The sequence below is a fragment of the Bombus terrestris genome, chromosome 11, assembly GCF_910591885.1.
Source record: "Bombus terrestris chromosome 11, iyBomTerr1.2, whole genome shotgun sequence".
Lineage (NCBI taxonomy): Eukaryota > Metazoa > Arthropoda > Insecta > Hymenoptera > Apidae > Bombus > Bombus terrestris.
Window position 1 is genome coordinate 2861293 of NC_063279.1, and position 20942 is coordinate 2882234.

General features: G+C 38.4%; 1 protein-coding gene across 2 annotated transcripts in view; it reads right to left on the reverse strand.

The window, feature by feature from the left end:
• Positions 1-20942, reverse strand: part of LOC100645566 — a 623360-nt gene that overhangs the window by 163251 nt on the left and 439167 nt on the right. The window lies entirely within an intron of this gene.

Genomic DNA, 20942 nt, shown 5'->3' on the forward strand with positions numbered 1-20942 from the left:
ATCAAAGCCATTCAATAAATTCATTCTGACCGTTTAATCCTATCCGCCGGCGGAACATGGAAAAAGCGTTGGCGAATTCTCTCTCTCTCTCTCCCTCTCTCATAACTCTCTTACAAGCATCACTCTTTTTCCGCGTGCTCGGTCACGTGTTGGCTAAATTACGTTAGCCAGCGCCACGGCACACGCGTGCAACTTTTGTCACACGTATCCTCGCTTTCCTTCCTGGCTTTTGGAGCGGAGCGCGTGTTAATACAACACACGGCTCACAATGTGCTGACCAAACCGTACGAACCGACCGTGGATTTCCGTCACGTATTGTTTTTCCGCCAATCGCGCGCTTTCTACCCCGTTGTTCCGCGACTCGTTTCAATCTGACACGTACCTAACACTCGCGTTAATAGTTTTTCTCCACCTGGACACCGCTTGATCTAGTCCGCTCGTAAACGTTTAAATTGGCGCTTTTTATCATTTTCTCTTATTTCTTGTGACCTGATGGATAGGAATTTCCAAACAATTTTCGTGTCACGTTAATTGCTATTAGGCTAAGAGTCGGATAATTAATTGGTGAAAAAGCAGAATCGTATTTATAGGTTTAATTTTTAATATTCATTGGTTTTTTCAATTGGAAATATCGCATTATCTTTTGTTCCCTATTGCCATCATTAATTTTTGATTGTCTTATTTTCGTGTCGATGGTTGCTTAGCGTTTGCGTCGATAAACGTTGGATTCGATACGTCTTCATTTTGTTGTAACGAGTTTCGTTGTAACATCAAATGTGATCGCAATCGTAAATGTGATTAGCCATGAGAATACTTTGAGAAATTACGTTTTGTCAGAGAGTATTGAAGTCTTGAAGAGAATATTTTTGATGTTCGTTTGTGAGCATCGAGATTTTCATTTGAGTGACTTCCAACACACTCAACGAGGATGGTTCGACTTCATTTAAAAGAAAAATAAGGCAAGTATTTCTATTTTGTGAACGCGTATATCAATGTACTTCAATGTTTCGAAACAAGTCGATCTTTCGATTAAATCGTAACTTCACTCAAAGATCGCGTCTTTTGTACCAGTTTCTCAGTTGCTTAATTATTATCGATAGCTATAAAAAATTGAGTAGGCGTGGATATCGATTCGTAGCCTGTGATTACGAACAGAGCGTAGAAATGTACTTCAAACTATTAAAATCCGTTGGAATTTGTTTAGATTATTTTGCAATATTTACAGAAATATCTTTTATATTTTATCTGTAGGTTCTCGAGCTTCCTGTTTGTCGCATCTCTCTGCTTAAATTTGTTATCCTCTTCGAATCAATATTTGTGTATTTTAATCCTGTATTTTATCTGTTTGGCGTCTATAGCTGATTGAAGTCTTTCAAACTAGTTTTGGCATGTGAAAGAAAAAGTCGGGATTAAAAAAAATGTATTTATTTGGGTTCTATGGCAGATTGGAGTCTTTCAAACTAGTTTTGGCGTGTGAAAGAAAAAGTCAGGATTAAAAAAAAATGTATAGAAGGCTCGATTGGATGTTCAGTTTTCGATACTGATCTGACTTGCAGAGATCAGAGCAGTATTAAATTTGGTTCAAGCTCCAAGTCCATGTGGCTATACGTATGTTTAATTCATAACCGTAGCTATCGACCAATAGACATTTAAAAGTAGTATTCTTTTGCTCGCGGAGAGCACAGGTTAACCGTGCTTGTACCGAAACACTTTGTTCCTACCCTCAAAGAATTCTTCCCCCTCGATTTCCCAAATTTACCATAGTATTTGTTCGAATGAAACTTTAATATTTCAATACAGTTTTCCTGTAATAATCTTTCTTTGCTACGTAGCAAAGCCTGTAGTCGTTTCGTCTGTTAGTATATTATTACTTCTTTACGTTAAGATCGATAAAAAGTAATAGTTTTCATCGAATCATTTCTATTTATTCGTAAATCGTTTATTAGAATAAAATACACGTATCAATGTATCCTTTAAAACATTTTTTAAATGATATATACTTGAACGGTTTGTATTCTTTGTTCAATATGTACAATGTGTCGATGTGTCAGATCTGAATCAATACATGTATATAATACATATGTATACGTATTAGATTGTCCGAGAAGCTCCTTTCGTTTTATGAGAAAATAATAGACGCACAAGGATTTGTTTTATATTATTTTGTCGAATTACGTACGATCGATTTTGTCCTGTTGAGATACATTTCACACACTTGGTTTCACGTTTGTACGAAGGTGCACTGTTGTAAAAAACACGTTCAAAAAGAAAGACACTTTCCGGACAACCTAATACTTGTATCACATGAATACAAAGTAGACGCAAGTACAATAAATATATTAAAATTTGCAATTAAAAATACCAAAAAACAACGTCTGTTTCTCAGTTACGTTTAATATTATTGTGCTCAGATTCATATTCTTACAAACATAAAGAAACTGAATATATAATTCATATGTATACATACTTTCATGATATGAGTACAAAGTAGACGCGAGTACGGCAGATATATTAAAAATTGCAATTAAAAATACCAAAAAAACAACGTCTGTTTCTCAGTTACGTTTAATATTATTGTGCTCAGGTTCATATTCTTACGAACATAAAGAAATGAAATTCATAATACATACGTATACATACTTGTATGATATGAGTAGAAAGTAGACGCGAGTACGGCAGATATATTAAAAATTGCAATTAAAAGTATCAAAAAAATGTCAGTTTCTCAGTTACGCTTAATATTATTGTACTCAGATTCATATTCTTACGAATATAAAGAAACACGAAGAAAAGAAAATGACAGACCTAGATATTGCAACAAGTGCTTCGCTTCGCACATTTTATAAAATATATAAAACAACATATAAAACAAATGTTCTCCTTTGAATTTCCGATGAACGTAGAAACCATAATCCACTCTGATGATCGAAATTCGCTGACAACTGTCTCCAACAAAATCGCACGATTAACCATCGATCTCTTAAACGAATTTCCATCTCTTTTCCTCGCTTCTCATCCAATTACTCGAACCTCGATCAATCCATTTCCATACAATACCCATGATTAACCCATAAAATACTGTTTACCACGCGAAAGCGATCGGACGAACCGCGTCAAGGTATATACGGATTTTCGAAACGCAGCTATCATAGCCGTAGCTTTGCTATCGTTGGTCGCACGAGAGCGGATGCAATCACCGAGGATTAGCCGCGATTCCCGGTGTAGCAGAAGAAAACCGGCTGCCATGCCGGTCAGTCGCTGGTGAACGCGTCCGCGTCAGAAATTATTGGCCCTCGGAGAATCCGGTAATTTTGTTAAGTGCCAGTGGCCCCGGTGTATCGTTTATCGGCTATTGAGTCGCGTTTCACATGCATCCTCGTGCCAAGGCGGTACACACAGATACGCTACAATTAACATGATTACTTCACGCGGCGGAGGTGGGCGTCTAGCCTGGCCTAGTACCCGGCCGCAGTGTTCATTCCGTGTTTGCTCATCGTCGCCGCTGTGTACTTATCTCAACGTGTCCACACTGCGACGAAGGAGCGAGCAGGGAATAGTTTATCCGCAATTAGTGGTCGTGGTGAGAATATTCCTGAGGAAAACAGTGCGGTCGTGCACCCACAACTAATCTCTCTCTTCCCTTTTCTCTCTCTCTCTCTTTTCCTTTCGCTTCTCTCTTCTCTCTCTCTGTTTCTTGATTCTGTAGGAATCGTTCGATGGAAAAATATTCGTTGATGGAAAGACTCGATACGACCAACGTTTTCTTACTCCGATACCGGGTCGATCGAATCCCCTTTACCGGCATCGGCTTGAATTTGAATAACGCAAACGGCCTCGGTTACTCGCTCGAGCGGAGCGCCAGGGAATAAGCTAGCAGGTCCAGGTCTGGCTGGATCTCTGCTAGAAAATTTCAAAAATAAATAGGTCCACGGAATGATAACGAGCGAAATGTATTTTTGGCGGATGTACTTTTCACAGAGCTGCCACCGAGCTTGCACACAGGGTGGCTCGTTTTTAGCGCGAAGGTTCGATCGCCTGGAGTTTGCGACACCCGGTTCTCTCGGTTTACTGTAATCAAAGTATTCCGTTCTTTGCGCTATTCAAGTGTTCAATTCTTTTTTATTTGTCTATAATTTCTCTTTATTACAGTAGGTATAGTATATAGGAGTATCTTGTTTGAGCGACAATATATTTGTGTTATTGCGTTATTAGTAAGTATTTTTTGATACGACGTTTCACGTTGAAATATCAGGTTCTGCACTGTGAAAACTTGTAAGATACGATCTACTAACAACTTGGGTATATTTCCCGAAATCAGGACATGTATCTCGAGGAGAAAAAGATCGTAAATGTTTTGCCACATCTATTATTCGGTATCCTTCTTCCCCTTTCTCGAGCTAGATATTCAAAGTATAAAATAGGACGTGTTTTTCTCGAAACGTAGATTTCTATTTTCTCGTCTACTTTCATTTCCGAACAATCGCATACGCGTTGATCGATGAAACTAATAATAATCCTACTTTAATCTTGTTGCTGACTATAATCGGAGTTGTACAGAGCACCCGACATATTTTTGAAAACGATGCCTCGTAAAATTCGTCTCGGCGGAGAATATTTGCGAGCGAGAAAATAATATCTTGGCTATGTGCCGCAGGGCAAAGACGCGATGTTTGCACTTTTCTTGTTCGCATGTAGCAAATTTGAGATTGCGACAGTTCGCGTTTTTCGTTGAGCGGAAAAAAGGACGCGGAAAAGAGAGGAGAGAACGAGAAGGAAATAATCCATTTGGCGAGCGGAGATTTCAACATAAATTTTAAACACCAGCGCCTTTCGTGATTGCCGTGTCCTTCTCTCGAAATTTCGCTGTTTCTCGCTTTAATTTGTCACCGGCGTCAAAGCAAGAACTTTCCACGGGAATGTCTTCGAACTGGATAAGAATCAGTTGGACCGGCAACGAAAAATTGTTCATTAGTGTAATTTTCACTTTGTCTTCTGAAGGAGTTGAGGACCGCAGTAGCTGAGCTCGGCTAATTAAGGTCGCTGGTCACATACAGGTCTCGCAACTAGTTTCTGAAGTCGCTTCATTCCGCATTCATTTCTCTCTGCATTCAATTAAATAATTCTTCTGTAAAGCCCGGTCACCATCCGGACTAACGAACGAGTATTCTTAGAAGTCTGTTCCGCGTTTAATACGTTCAACAGCTGTCGCCTGTGCTGGCAATTAAGAGATCCGTGACCTTTTGTGCCAGTTTCAATTCGAATTTTCCACACGGTATTTAGATATCGATGGATTTTACATCACTCGAGTAATTGTTGGCCATAGAAAAGAATTTTATGACCCGAACGTTGGTATACGTACGTACACGGCTTAAGTTTGTAACAGAGCTTTCGATTGAGACGTACACACCTTTGTATCAGGTTTAAGGTATTTATAACGCTAATTTTCTAAGTATCGTGTAGTACGTAGTATCGTGCGATATAATTTGGAGAATGATGGCGAATGTAATGGTAGTTTGCAGAATTGCATATTCAGCACTGCGTTTTGTTCGTGTTTTAACTTGATAGAAACTGCACTGGAATTATCGAAACCATTGTTTATCCTTTGCTGTCGACTCTGATATATTATGCAAAATATATAATGTAACGTCTCGTTAAAAGTCAGCCACGTGCTTTAAAAGTTTGCAATCCAGAAAGCCTAATAATTACCAGATCAATTAAACGAGATGTCTCTGTTAAATGAGAAGACCTCACTGGTATCGAACGAACATTCTTAACTCCTTAACCTACAACTACGGACATAGCCCGTAGCAGATGATCGGACCAAACGTAAATATTACGGGTATAGCCCGTAGTACGTACTACACAAGTCGTGCGAATGGCTCGAAGGCTGCGCGAGCTTGTTTACGCTTTCGGCCCAAAATTCTCGAACGTAAATCGTAGGTTAAGGGGTTAAACCATTGAAATTATCCCGATCTCTCTGAAACGAAGGTTCACCCTGTTCACAAAAATACGAAACTCCTTCCTGTACCCAACAACACAGGTCCTCGAAAATTTCAAATTAAATAGCATTCCTTTCTGGCAACTATCGAGTAATACGATCGCAGTATATTTTATAAAATTCTCTATGAAATTGCATTCTTGGTTGCGTTTGTTATTACGTTAAGCGGAGCGTTCCGTAAACGTTGTACGAAGTTAGGAAAATTGTAACGCAGCTTCGACACCAATCAGGAATTCTTGCAAGGTGGCGCGCGGTTTCAGACGTTATAAAGTGGTTATACTTCTTACACTTGCACGATATTTCCTTTTCTCGCCGGCGTGTTGGAATGACCCGCGTTTTCGAAAATGACTTCTAATGGCGAAAATTGTAATGTTCTACCGCACGCGATCTCACGCGCCATTAAATTCCTCCTTTCGACGATGGTTTACACACGACACGTTGTGTCATATTATCGTACGGTGCATCGGCTAGGTATGTCACAACATCGCGAAACGTTTCTGTGTCAACTATAATGAAGAAACGTTCGTGCCTGTTTGAAATAATCGCGCGCTCGGGACGACTGTGAAGGAACGAGCGATGGGAGATTAAACCGCCCCTGTGTTCAGCTGCAATGTATTAGGTCGCAGAGAAACGTAATAATTATAAATAGGCGTCATAAATCGTTTTCGCCTAGTTAAGGTTTCGCTCTATTTATTTAACGCTTCTGTTTATGTTTCGCGAATTCTGCAGGAAAATTGTACTCTAGTAGAATCTTGCATCAACTATCGTCCATGAATTTACACACGAATCGTCATATTTACGAAAATGACGAATTTTTTAGATTTACTTTTTTTACCCGCTTTCCTTTCGATAAAATTACGAGAATAATTCAATGGAAGGGTCGTTTTAGTTTGAAAAATTTACGGTATTGTTCGACCAACCATAACATTTTCCTACCGTACCTCCACTTTTCGTCTTTCATCTATTTTCAATCTAATCTACGCTCGATACCAAATCGTACAATAGAAGAAATAGAAAATAAAGAGGGATGCACCCATTATTTAATAATAGTAATATATACGTTTGATAAGTAATTATCGTTAGTCGCAATTTATGTTGATTATTATTTTCTTATTGTATATGTGTTATCATTTCGTTCTTAAAATAAAACAATTCTTTTTATTACACACTAAACCTGATAATATTTTTCATTATTTTCAACGAACCGTAATGTTCGTAATGTTTTGATATTATTATTCGTTACAGACCAAAAACTTTGCACGGGTCATTGAGAAATTAAAGATAACACACCAGGGCTATCTTTTAGCCTAGGAGCGTATCAATCTTGATTCAATTCATGAAAAATCTTTTACTTCGCGATATTAATTTCTGTAGATATTTACAAATTTATCAAACACGGGAACCAATGAGAAAATAATCCCGTGTGCGTTCATCTCGACGAGCACCGTCAATTCGAAACGTTCACAGGTCTGAAATTCCTTTTGACTTCGCCCCTATCATCGACATATCCTGACCGTCTATTTGCCACAGTGTACTCGGTCGTTTGTCCTCTTAGCCCAGTTTATTTTTTCTTTTCATTTCTTTTTTTTTGGTTTGGAGTTTCCACGAATGTCGGACGCGTTACGAAACGTGGAGTGGACACGAACACGGTGCCGATCCGGGCTGTCTATCTATACTGGCGATCTTTTCGCGTTTAAAAGGCCGTGTATGACTTTCGTGTAATTCAACTACCCAGTTTCAAAGAGTGTTACCAGGACTAGATTAGGAGAAAGGTAGGGATTAGGTGGTTCGCCCGGCTGGGCCCATTTACATGGCATGTGCAAGCCGTGTTACTCTTACAGACACGCCACCATGTTTTCCACGTGTTGTATACACATGGAAGAAAGAGGACTGGACGAGAGGGATACGAGTTCCGTGCTTAGAACTGTGATTATATGGTTACCAACCCTTACGTCTTCATCTAGCAGAGGTTCTCCACCCACGTGTACCATAATGCACTCTGATAGCGTGTAATAGAGTTGCGCCACTTTCTGGTAGCGCGCGTGTGCCAGCTCGTTGGTCGCTTTCATTCGCTTGCCCGTTTGCAACCGCGGGGTATTACGAACGTCACATTGCCAACAAGACGATGTTTGCATGGCGTATGAGATTCCGCGTTCCCATAATTTTATTTCCCGTGAACGACGGCTTGTAAGCCTGAAAGGATCTTTTAATTCTCAACCTTCTCTCCCCTCGAGTTTGATAGACGTAACGTTAGGCGAAGTCGACGAAGCTGCGATTCTATAGACAGCTACGTAGCTTAAATGAAATTTTAATTAAAGACGAGGCGATGTGACGTATTGTTTCGCAGATATCGTTTCTCGGAAATTTCAATATTCCTATTAAAGTTATTTTATTTTCTGTAGAGACACAACGAAGGATTTTATTCGTGAAAAACGACATTGGCAAAGTATCGGTGTTATTGTGTTTGTAAGAAGCAGAGGAAAGAAGGGAAAGAAGGGTGCAAAGGGTAGCAAGAGAAGAGAATTCTTCTTGCGTGTAACTGCTATTACTTGTACCGATTTCGAGGTTGCAGCAGGAATGTGCTGGTATTTAACGAATGTAACGTGTTGAAAATGACAACGCGAGTTCGCGCTCACCATCCATATGCAAATAAGCTAGAAGATAGTTCCAGATATAATCGATAAATTTAATCGATAGGTTTAAAACATTCTTTTGCTTTTATCTCTAGTCCATGTAAGAAAGTGCAATAGAGGTTTTTCGGCTCAGAACAGTATGATAGATTTATCCAAAGAATAAAATAATAGCTATTGTGATCCTACTTATAAATACAGAAATAACAACATAACGTTTTAGTGCCATTCCTTCTTATTACAAGAATCAACGCTATGATGTAGATTAAATCCGCCACATCCCTTAAATACACACGGTGGATTTTTCTAAATCCGTAGAATTTCTTATGTGTTTTGAGAACTGCGACTCTTCTACAGCTAAACTTTAGTTGCGTATTTCTTTCAGAACAAAGATCAAATAACGAGTTGGCACACTATTCACATACAAATTTTATTTCTTTATTTTTTATATACAGGGTGGTTGGTAACTGGTGGTACAAGCGGAAAGGGGGTGATTCTACGCGAAAAAAGAAGTCGAAAATATAGAATAAAAATTTTTCGTTTCAGGCTTTGTTTTCGAGAAAATCGACTTAGAAAGTGTTCATAGAAATTTAATTGGAAAAGCAGAAGTATGTGTTCGGCAGAATGGGCAACATTTTCAGCAATTTTTGTAATAATAAACTTTATGATTACTTCATATTATTTCATTATGTATTCCTAATTTTCCGTTACGGCAAAAACAAACTTAAACTGCGATAATATCCATCGAGACAACGATCTACAGTGAGATCCGTTATAACGAGACGTGATAAAGTGCACGCGTACCGAGCCAAAATTCAAAGTCGATTTTCTCGAAAGCAAAGCCTCAAACGAAAAATTTTTATTCTATATTTTCGACTTATTTTTTCGCGTAGAATCACCCCCTACCACCAGTTACCAACCACCCTGTATATATATTTAATAAATTTTATTTATTTATTTATTAAATTTCGAAATGTTTGATATACTGCACGCAATGTAGACGTAGAGTTTTCTACAGTACGCGTTTAGAGACTTTCGTCTAACGACGCGTATAAGACACGTACGATCGTAGACGATACATCGCGCAACGATCACGGGGGAATTAAGAAGCTGCGTTAAAATCAAAGTTATTCTGATAGTCGTTAATAGAGTTGGCGAGATTGGCGAAGCGGCGCACGCTCGGCCGATGATGCATGTCACGTTGCAAAAGTTGGGCAACAAGGTTTGCATTGCATACGAGTTACGTTTGCTCGTGTCGTCGCATCAACGAACTTACCGGCAAAGTCAAGAGTCGTCGGCGTATTCGCTATAAGTTTTGCGCGTCGACGTCGAGAATTGGGGCTGAGAAGGGTGAAAAGGGTGAATTTTCGAGGAAGAAACGCGAAATGGCAAACTTTCCGATGAGATCGCTGCGACAGAAACGCGCCGATAAGCTGCTCGTGGATCGCTTCGCTCGATTTTGACCGATCGTTAGATGTTTTCCAACGATTCTAACCTGACAGCCGATTGAAAGCGTGAAATTGTTATTTTATGGTTCGTTATCGTTTCGACAGATCAACTCCGTAGATTGAAAACTGAAGAAAAGCGACGATATTGCGAACATTATTTTTTAATTTATTTTGCAATCCGTGATTTTTGGTGGAATCCTGTTGATGAATATTCGTATTTATTAGAATGAAAAATTTTCTTCTTTCGTTTTATGAGAAAATAATAGACGCGCAAGGTTTTTTGTTTTATATTATTTTGTCGAATTACGTCGGTCCATTTTGTTCTGTTGAGATAAACACCACGACATTTCACGGACTTGCTTTCACGTTTGTACGAAGGTGCATTGTTGTAAAAAACACGTTTGCGAAAGAAAGACACTTTTCGGACAACCTAATACAAAGACACTTGATTTGTTTCCTTGCGGAGGTCGAGCGCTAATTATGCCGCTAATTATCAGCTAACGAAATCGAGAAATTTACAAAACGCAGAATTCGTTCTGATCAATTTGACTTTTGACAAATTCGTTTATCGTGCACCGTTGCTTTGTGACGAAACGGTATAATCGAATTTACGATAATTTGACTCTTAATTTAAAGAGAAAGAAAGAATCTCTTATATCGTCGTATTAGATTTGTCGAATCACTGCAGTTTGATTTCAAATTAACGCTGCCGATCGCGTAGCAGAGTGGGTTACACGAACGTGACGTGGCCTTGTTTTTAAAAATGGCCAGAAATAGAAGAAGAGGAACAAAGGAGAATACAGTTTACAGTAAAATATACGAGAGCCATCTTTGAATCTTCAAAATGTCCCCATTTACGAAACTTTCGTTTGATTTATCTCGCGCTTCTATCTGACCCGCTTTCTTTCAAAAGTAGCATAAATGTTGACACAGGGAGTAATTTCAAGTATTTTTTTTTTTTATTATTTGATTTGTACTTTAGAATTTGTCCGGCTGGACATTTGGTAAATTTTTTTAACTTATTTGCTAAATAACACGTGGATGGCCACTCCCAGCAGGATACCACCTTCGAGTTTGACTATTTTATTTCTTTAGTGAGGTCAGTGGAGTGTATTTTAAATATAGTCGTTGAATTTTTATCCATCGAATTTTCCTTTAATTGCGATAAATAAAACGCTACTATTTCCTCCTTATCTTTGTCTGCGATTGCGTTAAATAAAATCTCTTATCTATAGATAAGCGTAGCGATATTCGTTCAAATAAATCGTTAACGATTAAAGAAACTCTTTCATTGAATTAATGAAAAGTAACTTTTTAACGCAGTATAATATTGTCAAACTATATTTTACAAATGACAAATATCTGTCTACTATCGATAAAACCATATATGAATTATATATCTCTAATTTGTAAATATACATTTTCAACATTTTTCTAATCGCTACGTCCTTTAGCCATTTAACATATGCTGAACACTTTTTACTCGAAAAAAGAAGAAAGAAAATATCAACGAACCTCTACCAAGGGATAGTTTTATCGACCTCTAGTTATCGTCGCGACCGTTTCGAAAACTCGTTTCCACGTCGGCGACTCAGCTCCTTATTATGCTTTAAAGTCACGAAACGAAGGGTTAATGGTAGAAGAAGAATATTTCCGAGTGGCGTGCAATTTTTATTGCATCGTATTATTTACGGCTGTTTGGAGTGGGACGGTGATCACGTTGTCGTTTCGGTTGTTCGATGAGCAAAGTATAGCTCGTAAAGAATACGCTTGTGTTTTGTTGCAAATTTGTGTTCCGCGAATGCATAATCTTTGTCGTCGTTATCTTTTTCCGCATCCCCCTTCGATATTCGTTCGAGCGCGTGTCTCTTCCATTTTCTTTGTTCAGTTTCACTTTTAATATCACCGCGTACATTGTAGCCCGCCTCTCGTTTACCCCATTGTAACGTATTATCACTGTTTTCACCCTATCAGCCTGTTCTGCTTCGCACGATATCGAATCTATCGCATGGTTGGTTAAAACGCGATTAAAACGCGATTAAAACGCGATTAAAACATGGAAAGAGAGTCGCTGGTTAATATCGAGGGATATACGATTCCTTGATTTTCTAACGTTTATGTAACTCGGCGGCTAAGGGAGAATATTTTAACGTGAAAAAAGGAAGAAAATCTGTCAGATTCGAAGATAGGAATCTTTGTAAAAATAGATGGTGAATGAACGAAATTTGGTAAAAGATCAGGTTTAACGTAATAATTAAACTGCGGATGTTCGTCCTTCGTGATCGAAGGAATGGCAGTCTACCTATTGTTTTATTATTTAAGCTTTTCTTTTACGTACGTTTCTTATAATTATTTATCAAAATTACCGTTAAAGCAATCGTCCTGAAAAACGATTTTAAAGATATCTCGAAGAGTTTCTATATTTGTAGCGGTGAAATATTTAAATTCCAGCTATACATTGAAATTTGTTCGATTAACGCGCACCTGTAAAAAAAAGAACGTTTTTGATTTCTATTTATATTAATATTTTCACATTGCGTTTTCACGCGAGAACACAGAGAAGGGCGATGAAGTGTTTTTCTTTAAAGAAGAGCCATTCAATGGTCCAATAAATAAACGTACTATTTATTTGAAAAAGTTACGATACAGCTGTACGGTTCTTCAGGAAAGCGTATCATATATATCACAAAAGAATCCCGATGAACTTTAAAACATCAAAGGAAGAATTGTGTTGTCTTCTTTCCAGTTTTCCAGCGAACTTGCAGCTCTCTTCATTCACGAGATATCCTTTCCTCCTTCTACAACCTGCGCGTAAAAGCATCCAGCCAAACGTACTATGTACTCTTTATAATCGTTTTGAAAGTTCGATGCTTTTCTCGCTGCAACTATGAACAAGGTTTCGATAAGAAAGAGAATGAAAATTATCGCGTCAGATTCGAAAATATGTGACATCATATACTGGATAATCCAGGTTACGATTATCCTTGTTCCTGCATCTTGCAGAGAAAGGTTCCTTTCGCCAGTTATCACCGATAATATCTCGTAGCTTTTCGCACGATCTTTTCTACGTCGTTGCGTCGCGTTTTCTCCGCCATTCTATTTTCTTTCCTTCGTTTTGCCTACGTTCCGACCTCTCCTTCGACTTTCCCATTTCCTCGTCCGACAGTTGCCGCATTTCCTTCTCCAACCTACCTTTCCCCTTTTTCTTTTTTTCTTCCTTTTTTTATATTAATCCTCGTTTCCTTTCAATTCGCTATTTTACTTTCCATTCTCGGTAAAATGCACGGCATGACATTTCTTTCGTGTTTCCGAGTTTACTCCCTTAACGTTATATCCAGCTGCTTTTATCTTTTCATGCACTCTCCGGCTTTCCTTTCAACTTGTGTCTGCCGTACTTTTCTTCCTTCGTTTCGTAACTCGGTTCGCGTTTATATGCTCTTTCTGTCGGATTCCTCGCCTCCTTCCAGATCCCCTGTCCTCCATCTGTCTCTGCCCCTCTGCCTCTCCATCCCATTTTTCTCTGTTACTTTGGTGCATCTAATTTTCCTACAGAATCCTTCGCAGCATTGTCCACGACACAAAGCAACGTGCAAAGTGCGTTATCCTCTGGAATTTTGGCTAATTTACACGTCGATTAAGTCTGTGTACCTGATCGATTAGAGTCTCATTCTAGAAACGACGATCGACCGATTCTAAACTAATTAGAATAAGAAGCTTCTGTTTTGTTACTCGAGCACGTCTCTTGGGAAAAATTTTAATTGGTTCCACCATAATTAGCCGAATGTACTTTATGCTAGTAGAAGTAGCCTTTAGTTTACTTTAGTTTACTTGCGGCGAGGGACGTCCTTTCTGCTACTAGTTAGCTACTAGTCAATTTCACGGAAATTGTTTCTGCCGGCTATTTGACAACCGTAGACGATTCTAAGGATTCCTTTGCCGTTGCAACTATTTCAGACGGTCTGTATCTCGAATCGATAGTGGGAAATATAATTTATCGTTACACGGGCTGCTCTTGAGCAATGCCTTCTACGTTGATGGGAAGATTGGTGAAATTCTAGCAGCGAGGGCATAGAAATCTAGTTTGAAGGATCGAAGGGTCGTAGAAACGGCAAGCAATAGTAGAAAAATGGGAGAAACTTTGATGGAGAGATTGAAATTTCAGCCAATTGTACGAAAGCTTGCAGATTCGTAGCATCTTGCAGATTAGGGTTTTAGTCGGTAAGAGTCCGACACTACTCTGCTGTTAGCGATTATCAGCAGCAGCGGAGTGTTCACGAGGATTTCTCCACGTGCAAACAAAAGAGCATCTTGCACATAAACGAACATATGGTTCTTGTATCGTTGCTTGTATTTACCGCGTTTTTCGAGGTAACGTACACCCCCACTCTATGATCGCCAGGATTGTCGCTACGTTTGCTGCCAAGCTGAGAAATTCCAATGATCGAAATATACGAAAAAGTTTTGCAAGAAATATAAAAATTCGCCTTCTACCCTTTTAAACATAGAAATTGTATTAAAACTAAAAAAAAAGGTGTCGAAAGACTGTCGAAGAGGAATATCTACCACCACTTTTCCATCGAATTCCTTCGTATGAAACGAATATCAGCGTATCAACGAGATTATCCCAATAATTACACAGCTGGAGTGTCGGCCGACACGCGTTACGTCGAAACGTCGAATGAAATCCCGTGAAATCGATTCGGTGTGAGAAAAACGGATCCCGGAAATTGTGAGACGAAGGATTGAAATGGCCGATAAGCGGAAGGCTGGAGGAAACACGGACAAGGATCGTGCTTATTGATTCGGCCGCTCTTTTCCCTTCTCCTCTGTACGTGGAATCGCCTTTCCCTCTTTCGATCTTGTCAAGAGGAAGAACAATAAACGCTTTCACCTGAGCTGGCTACGTTATCCTCACTGTCGGGAAGAAGTCCGTGTTTCGAGTCAGGCTTAAAGTGGCTGGGTTCCTCGGCTTTCCTAAGGACGCAATTCCCTTGGATCCAGATTACGCCTGGATCCTCTCTCTCTCTCTCTCTCTCTCTATCTATCTATCTATCTATCTTTCTCTCTCTTTATGTACTTGCGGCGGGGTAAACGGAAAGGAAGCAATCCGGCCAGTGCAAACGACACCCCGCCACGTCAACAAGGACGCTCCGCTGTTCTGCAGATTGCCAGCGAAACCCTTGCGAAAACTTTGGCGGGGATCAAATTCGAGCCAGTCTGTTTTGGTTTTCTGCTTGATGCACGAAACTCGCGAGAATACGAGTTTCCAAGTATTGTATGGAGTTTGTGAGTGCTGAGAATTGTGGATCTTAATTGCCGAAATATAAGTAAAGGAACACTAAGGTTACACTTAGAATTCATATTAAAATAGTTTTAGATTTATTTAATAAACGATTTGCAGGATCTCCGTCGATATACATTTGCACGCGTCTCAGCACTTTCTTTGTCCCACCATCTTCCACATCACACTGCCAACGGAACAGTTACATTCATCTGTTTTTCGAGACGCCGCGCACACACATACTTCCACACACTCATATTCACATACGTGTGCCGCTACTACGCGGCTAATCTAGTCCTTTCTTTCTTTTTTTGTTTTTATTTGGTAGAATTTTTACAATCAATTCTTATTGAGAATTATAAGTAAATTATTTTGGCGTGGTACTGTAACTTGGATTATAAGAGTGTATAGTATGTTTGATTCTAGCTGAATCTAATACTTAAATCTAAAGGGCATTGTCTTTTTAGTCTACGGATCTGATCCGTCGTGTCAAGTAATTGAGTAATTAGTGGGTTTTGGTGATTGTTAATCCTTTTGTTGTATCTATTACTGAATTTTTTTTTTATTTGGTAGACCATTTACAATCAATTCTCATTGAGAATTATAAATAAATTATTTTGGCGTGGCACTGTAACTTGGATTATAAGAGTGTATAGTATGTTTGATTCTAGTTGAATCTGATGCTTAAATCTAAAGGGCATTGTCTTTTTAGTCTGCGGATCTGATCCGTCGTGTCAAGTAATTGGGTAACTGATGGACTTTGGTGTTTGTTAACTCTTATATTATATCTATTACCGAATTTGGATATTTTTTTTTTTAACTGTGGGTATCTGTATTGTTTCGTTGGTAACATACCAAGGTGCAACTATTAAGGATCTTGGAGTTTTTGATTGGAGTCGTTGAAGAATTTCTATGTTGGAATTACTCCCTGTTCCCCATAGTTGGATCCCATAGATCCAAACAGGTTTTAATATAGCTTTATATAACGTTATTTTACTCTGCACGTTTAAGTTGGAGCGTTTACCAATGAGCCAGTAGAATTTTTTTAGTTTTGATTTCAGTTGTTTGGATTTATCTGCAATGTGCCGTTTCCATGTCATTCTTCTGTCCAGGATCATGCCCAGATATCTGACTGTATCTTTGTTTGGAATTGGAATATTATTTATGGTCACCTGTGGGCAGGATTGTTTTCGCAGCGTGAAGGTTATACGACTGGATTTATTTCCATTTATTTTGAAGCGGTATTTGTGGAACCACTTTTCCATAGAGTCGAGACCTCGCTGGAGAGTTGAGGAGGCAATTATCGAGTCTGAGTGGGATGCTAATAAAGCTGTATCATCAGCAACTGTCGTTGTAGTTGTCTCTGTTAAAGTTGGTAAATCAGCAGTGTAAATGGCGAACAACAGAAGTCCGAGGACACTGCCTTGGGGTATGCCAGCTTCTATTGGAAATGTTGCGATTATAGCGTCTAAGTATTTAATCATGAACAACCAATTGGTTAGATATAATTTTAAGATGGAGTAGTAGGTGTGTGGTAGGATTTTCTTTAGTTTGAACAAAAGTCCTCCGTGCCACACTTTGTCTAACGCCTGCTGAATGTCCAGGAATACCGCGGAGCAATATTTTTTCTTTTCTAAATCCTGGCTGATTTTACGAGTTAGACGATGAATTTGCTCTATCGTAGAATGTTGCTTCCGAAAACCGAATTGATGATCTGGCATTGTTTTCAGATCCTCTAAGAGACGTATCTCAATAGTGAAAAAGTTTGACTCGGTTGTCGTTTCTCGTCCGATAATCGACGCAGACGAGTTAAAATTTCGCTCGAGTTGTCAACTTGTTGTGACCATCGATAATTTCGTCATTCGTTTAGAGGTTCGCTGGTTAAAATATGGCAAACTTTAAATTGATCCGCGTGATATTCGCCTGTTTAATTTTATTTACGACTGGCAACATTATTGTTTTAAAAGACTACCAAGATAATGGGATAAGGAAATTTATTGACAAGCTTCACGTACAGGAATAGAGAATTTTATCGTGCCTTCTTCCTTGGAGAATTTGACGCTGGTACCGTGATGCAAATATCACAACGAACATGAACGAAGATGAAGGTAGTCTTTAGACCAACGAAATAGCTGACGGATTTATGCCAACTCGATACTATGGTTGTTTGAAATTAGTAGAGTGAAAGTTCAACAGCCGACTCGTTTATCTTCACGTGCCTTAGGACGTTTATCAAACGGATCCTCAGACAGAGTTATACCTCTGGTACGAGTGCAATTTGGCAAATTTATCCTTTCTTTGTGGGTCTTCTAGCTCAAAGACGTGCCTCCCCAGGCATATTGCAAAGGGAGTAAGTCGCCAAGAGGATTAAGTCGCAACATGTTAGACTGCCACTACAGAGAATCTAGAAAAAACTCAACGCAAAGGTATTTGACAGGGTTACTAAAAAATTAACGTATTGTATCTGAAGCATAACTAGCTTAATCGAATTATACTCTGATTAACTTAATTTCAGAGTTATAGAATCAGGTTACGAATCTTTATATGAACGGAGAAGATCAATTTTTGTCGAGATAATAACTTTTTAATGGTTTTCAGTTGCGTAGAATATCGAGATATTGTAATTTGCGATTCTAAGGTAGTTTTTTTTTTTATTCAAGTGGTAAATATTTAAGAAGATTTGGGTTGCAAGTAAGTAATTAAATACAAAATGAAACACGATGTTATAGTTAACCCTTTCGCTTCGGCAGTCCAGTCCGCCGACGTACTGTCAGTGAATGGAAACGCGCGCCAGAAATACGCACAGTGTGCGTGGTTGCTGTATATACGTTTTCCTAAGTCTTAAATAACAACAATTCTTGTAAGAACCGCATGCGAAATATCATTTCACTGCTAATGGATTTAATAGATTTTTTAGCATGAAACAGTATACGATCGTTTGTATATTTGAAATATATTGCGTGAAACGTTTTGATGTTGTTTCAACAATGAGTAACTTTAACACGTTGGTCACCACGTCACCCATACCTATGTCACCCATATCTCTTGTTCGAGTTAATTAAATATAGGATATTATATATAGGATATACAAGATAAAAATATTAAAAACACATTATACCATACTTTTTATTAATTTATATTCTGGATAAAATATTACATTATGCTATGTCGCGTGGTATTTGATAAAATATTCTAAACATATTTGGGGTGATTTTGGGCACTTTGAACAATAGTCGCAGTCTCTCTCTCCTCACTTTCAAATATATTTTCATACTGTTTACTGGACATTTTGAGGATGAAAAAATCACGGACGTCTCACAAGTATGCTTCTCGACTAAATGAAAGATCCGAGATATCTGCCATGAGATCCCTCGGAATACTCTAGCTGGAAAGCTTATCGCTTTCTCCATTTCAGAACTAAATAATCTTTTCTTTACAATGAATCGAAGGCGACAAACGACGAATCGAAGGCAATAAACAATGAATTCCCGCTTGTAGCTCTATTTACGTTCTGCGTACCGGCGGTCGGATTTGGGCCCCGCGGGAAACTTAGTCGAATCACGCTGGGCGATCAACGTGTTAAAAATTGATTAATCCAATATATCGATAAAATCATCGGAAGATGTTCTGCTGATAACGAAGAAATATATTATTGACTATTTGTATATGCATCATTTGGATGCCGGATATTTGAGGTGCCAGACTCGGGAGTCGTTGTTGCGTGGTCGCCGCCTATAAGCGGCGCTCGAAGCGAAAGGCTTAAGGTATGGAGAGGATTTGGAGAGTAAACAAAAGTTAAACTTTATTCATATACTAACTAAATCTAGCTCTACACGTAAGTTACTCTCTGAAGGACTAGAAGACACTCACTCGCTTGCTTTCTTTCTTTCTTCTTCTGGTCGCTCTTTTGTCTCAACGGAGACCTAGACCGTCTTGCGACGCTCACATACACTCAGAAAGGGTATGCACACATGTGTCTGCTCGTTCTTCGCTTCCTCACTCTCGCACGTACGATACAAATGTACTATCTATTTGACAGTTATGTATTGGGTTGGCAACTAAGTGATTGCGGATTTTGTCATTAGGTGGTAAATGTAATTTCCAATATATTGGAAAATCTAAAACGCATTGCGCGTAAGCTTTCGTCTTAGAATATTTCGAGATAAAATATGTGATATTGGTATTCGCAGTATCTGCTATGTTTACGATCGTCGTTCGAAGTTAGTATTGGCATTTTACTTGATTAAATTAGCAGAAAGTAAGAACGGGTTAATTTGAAATAGGAAAATTCCTCTTGCGTGGTACCGCTGAGTCCCAAAACGATCATAAAGTTTGGCTCCAGATAATTTCGCCGATAGATCGTAGGATTTCGGTAACTCCTATTCTAACTGGAATTCTACATCCAATGTACTATATTCTATGAATTAAGTGTATGCTCCCTACTCGCGTAGGATTACAGTCGATTAAATATTTCACTTTCGTAAAGCCAATGAAACTATTCTGCTTACGTAGAATCCTATTATACTTTGTACACCGTCGGTTTGCTAGAAGGTCGACGTATTAAAAGAAAAAAAACATCGCCAATTTTAAAAATACCTATAAAAGTCAGCTCCAAATGTAAATTATTTTTTAGAATCGAAATATAATTGTTCTACCCACAAGAATATATTATGCAACAACAAGGATCCTCGAGATTCAAACACTTTTCTAATCTTTGCTAACGAGAGATGCAAATAAAATGCACTTTTATTACAGACTTTCAGAAGTTGAAAATTATTATCCAAATTATAGGAGCAAATAAATCTGCTCACAGGTGAATGATCGAATTATTGACAAATCAATTAGTTTTCCATTTCGAACGAACTTTTTCAATAATTTATTTCTTCTGGTTTAATTTCTAGTACCCATTTCTCTTTTAGTATTATTTTATGTTTGTCAATTTCTTTTTCTTTTTTAGAAAATTGCGATATCATTTCACAAATTTCACGGAAGAAAAAGACTTTTGGAATCTTCTAGTTAATAAAGAGTCGGGAAAATTCTCCGTTCTATTTCGTCCTAACAGCGCGACGAAGTTTATTAATAGCGAATTGGCTGGAGCAGCGTCGTTCATATCGGTGAAAACCAAAATTTGTCGATCGCGCTTTGCCAGAACGTAAAGATATCGCTAGCCAGCGTAAACGCAACGTGTTGTACTTGCATCGGTGCAACGATTAGTGTACTAGCAGCGTACTGCTAAATTATCAGTGATAAAATTAATTGTATTTGGATCGATATGGAGCTGTTTTTATCGATTAATTGACGCGTTTATCAGTGGAAAAGATGTTCGCCAGTGGAAATAGAGTAGTAACCTATTTCGAATTCTGTGAATATAAAATGATTATAAATCAGTGACTGAAACAGGAAGGAAGATTCTAAATTCATCTTCTTAAGAGGATCGTATTTTCTATGCGATATATAAACGCTAATTTATAGCTACGATTTTTTAATATCAGATTGTTGCATAATATCACATGTCCTTTTATACGATGAAAGATTTTTTTTCTTCTTTTGTTTGGTAGAATTTTTACAAATCAATTCTCATCGAG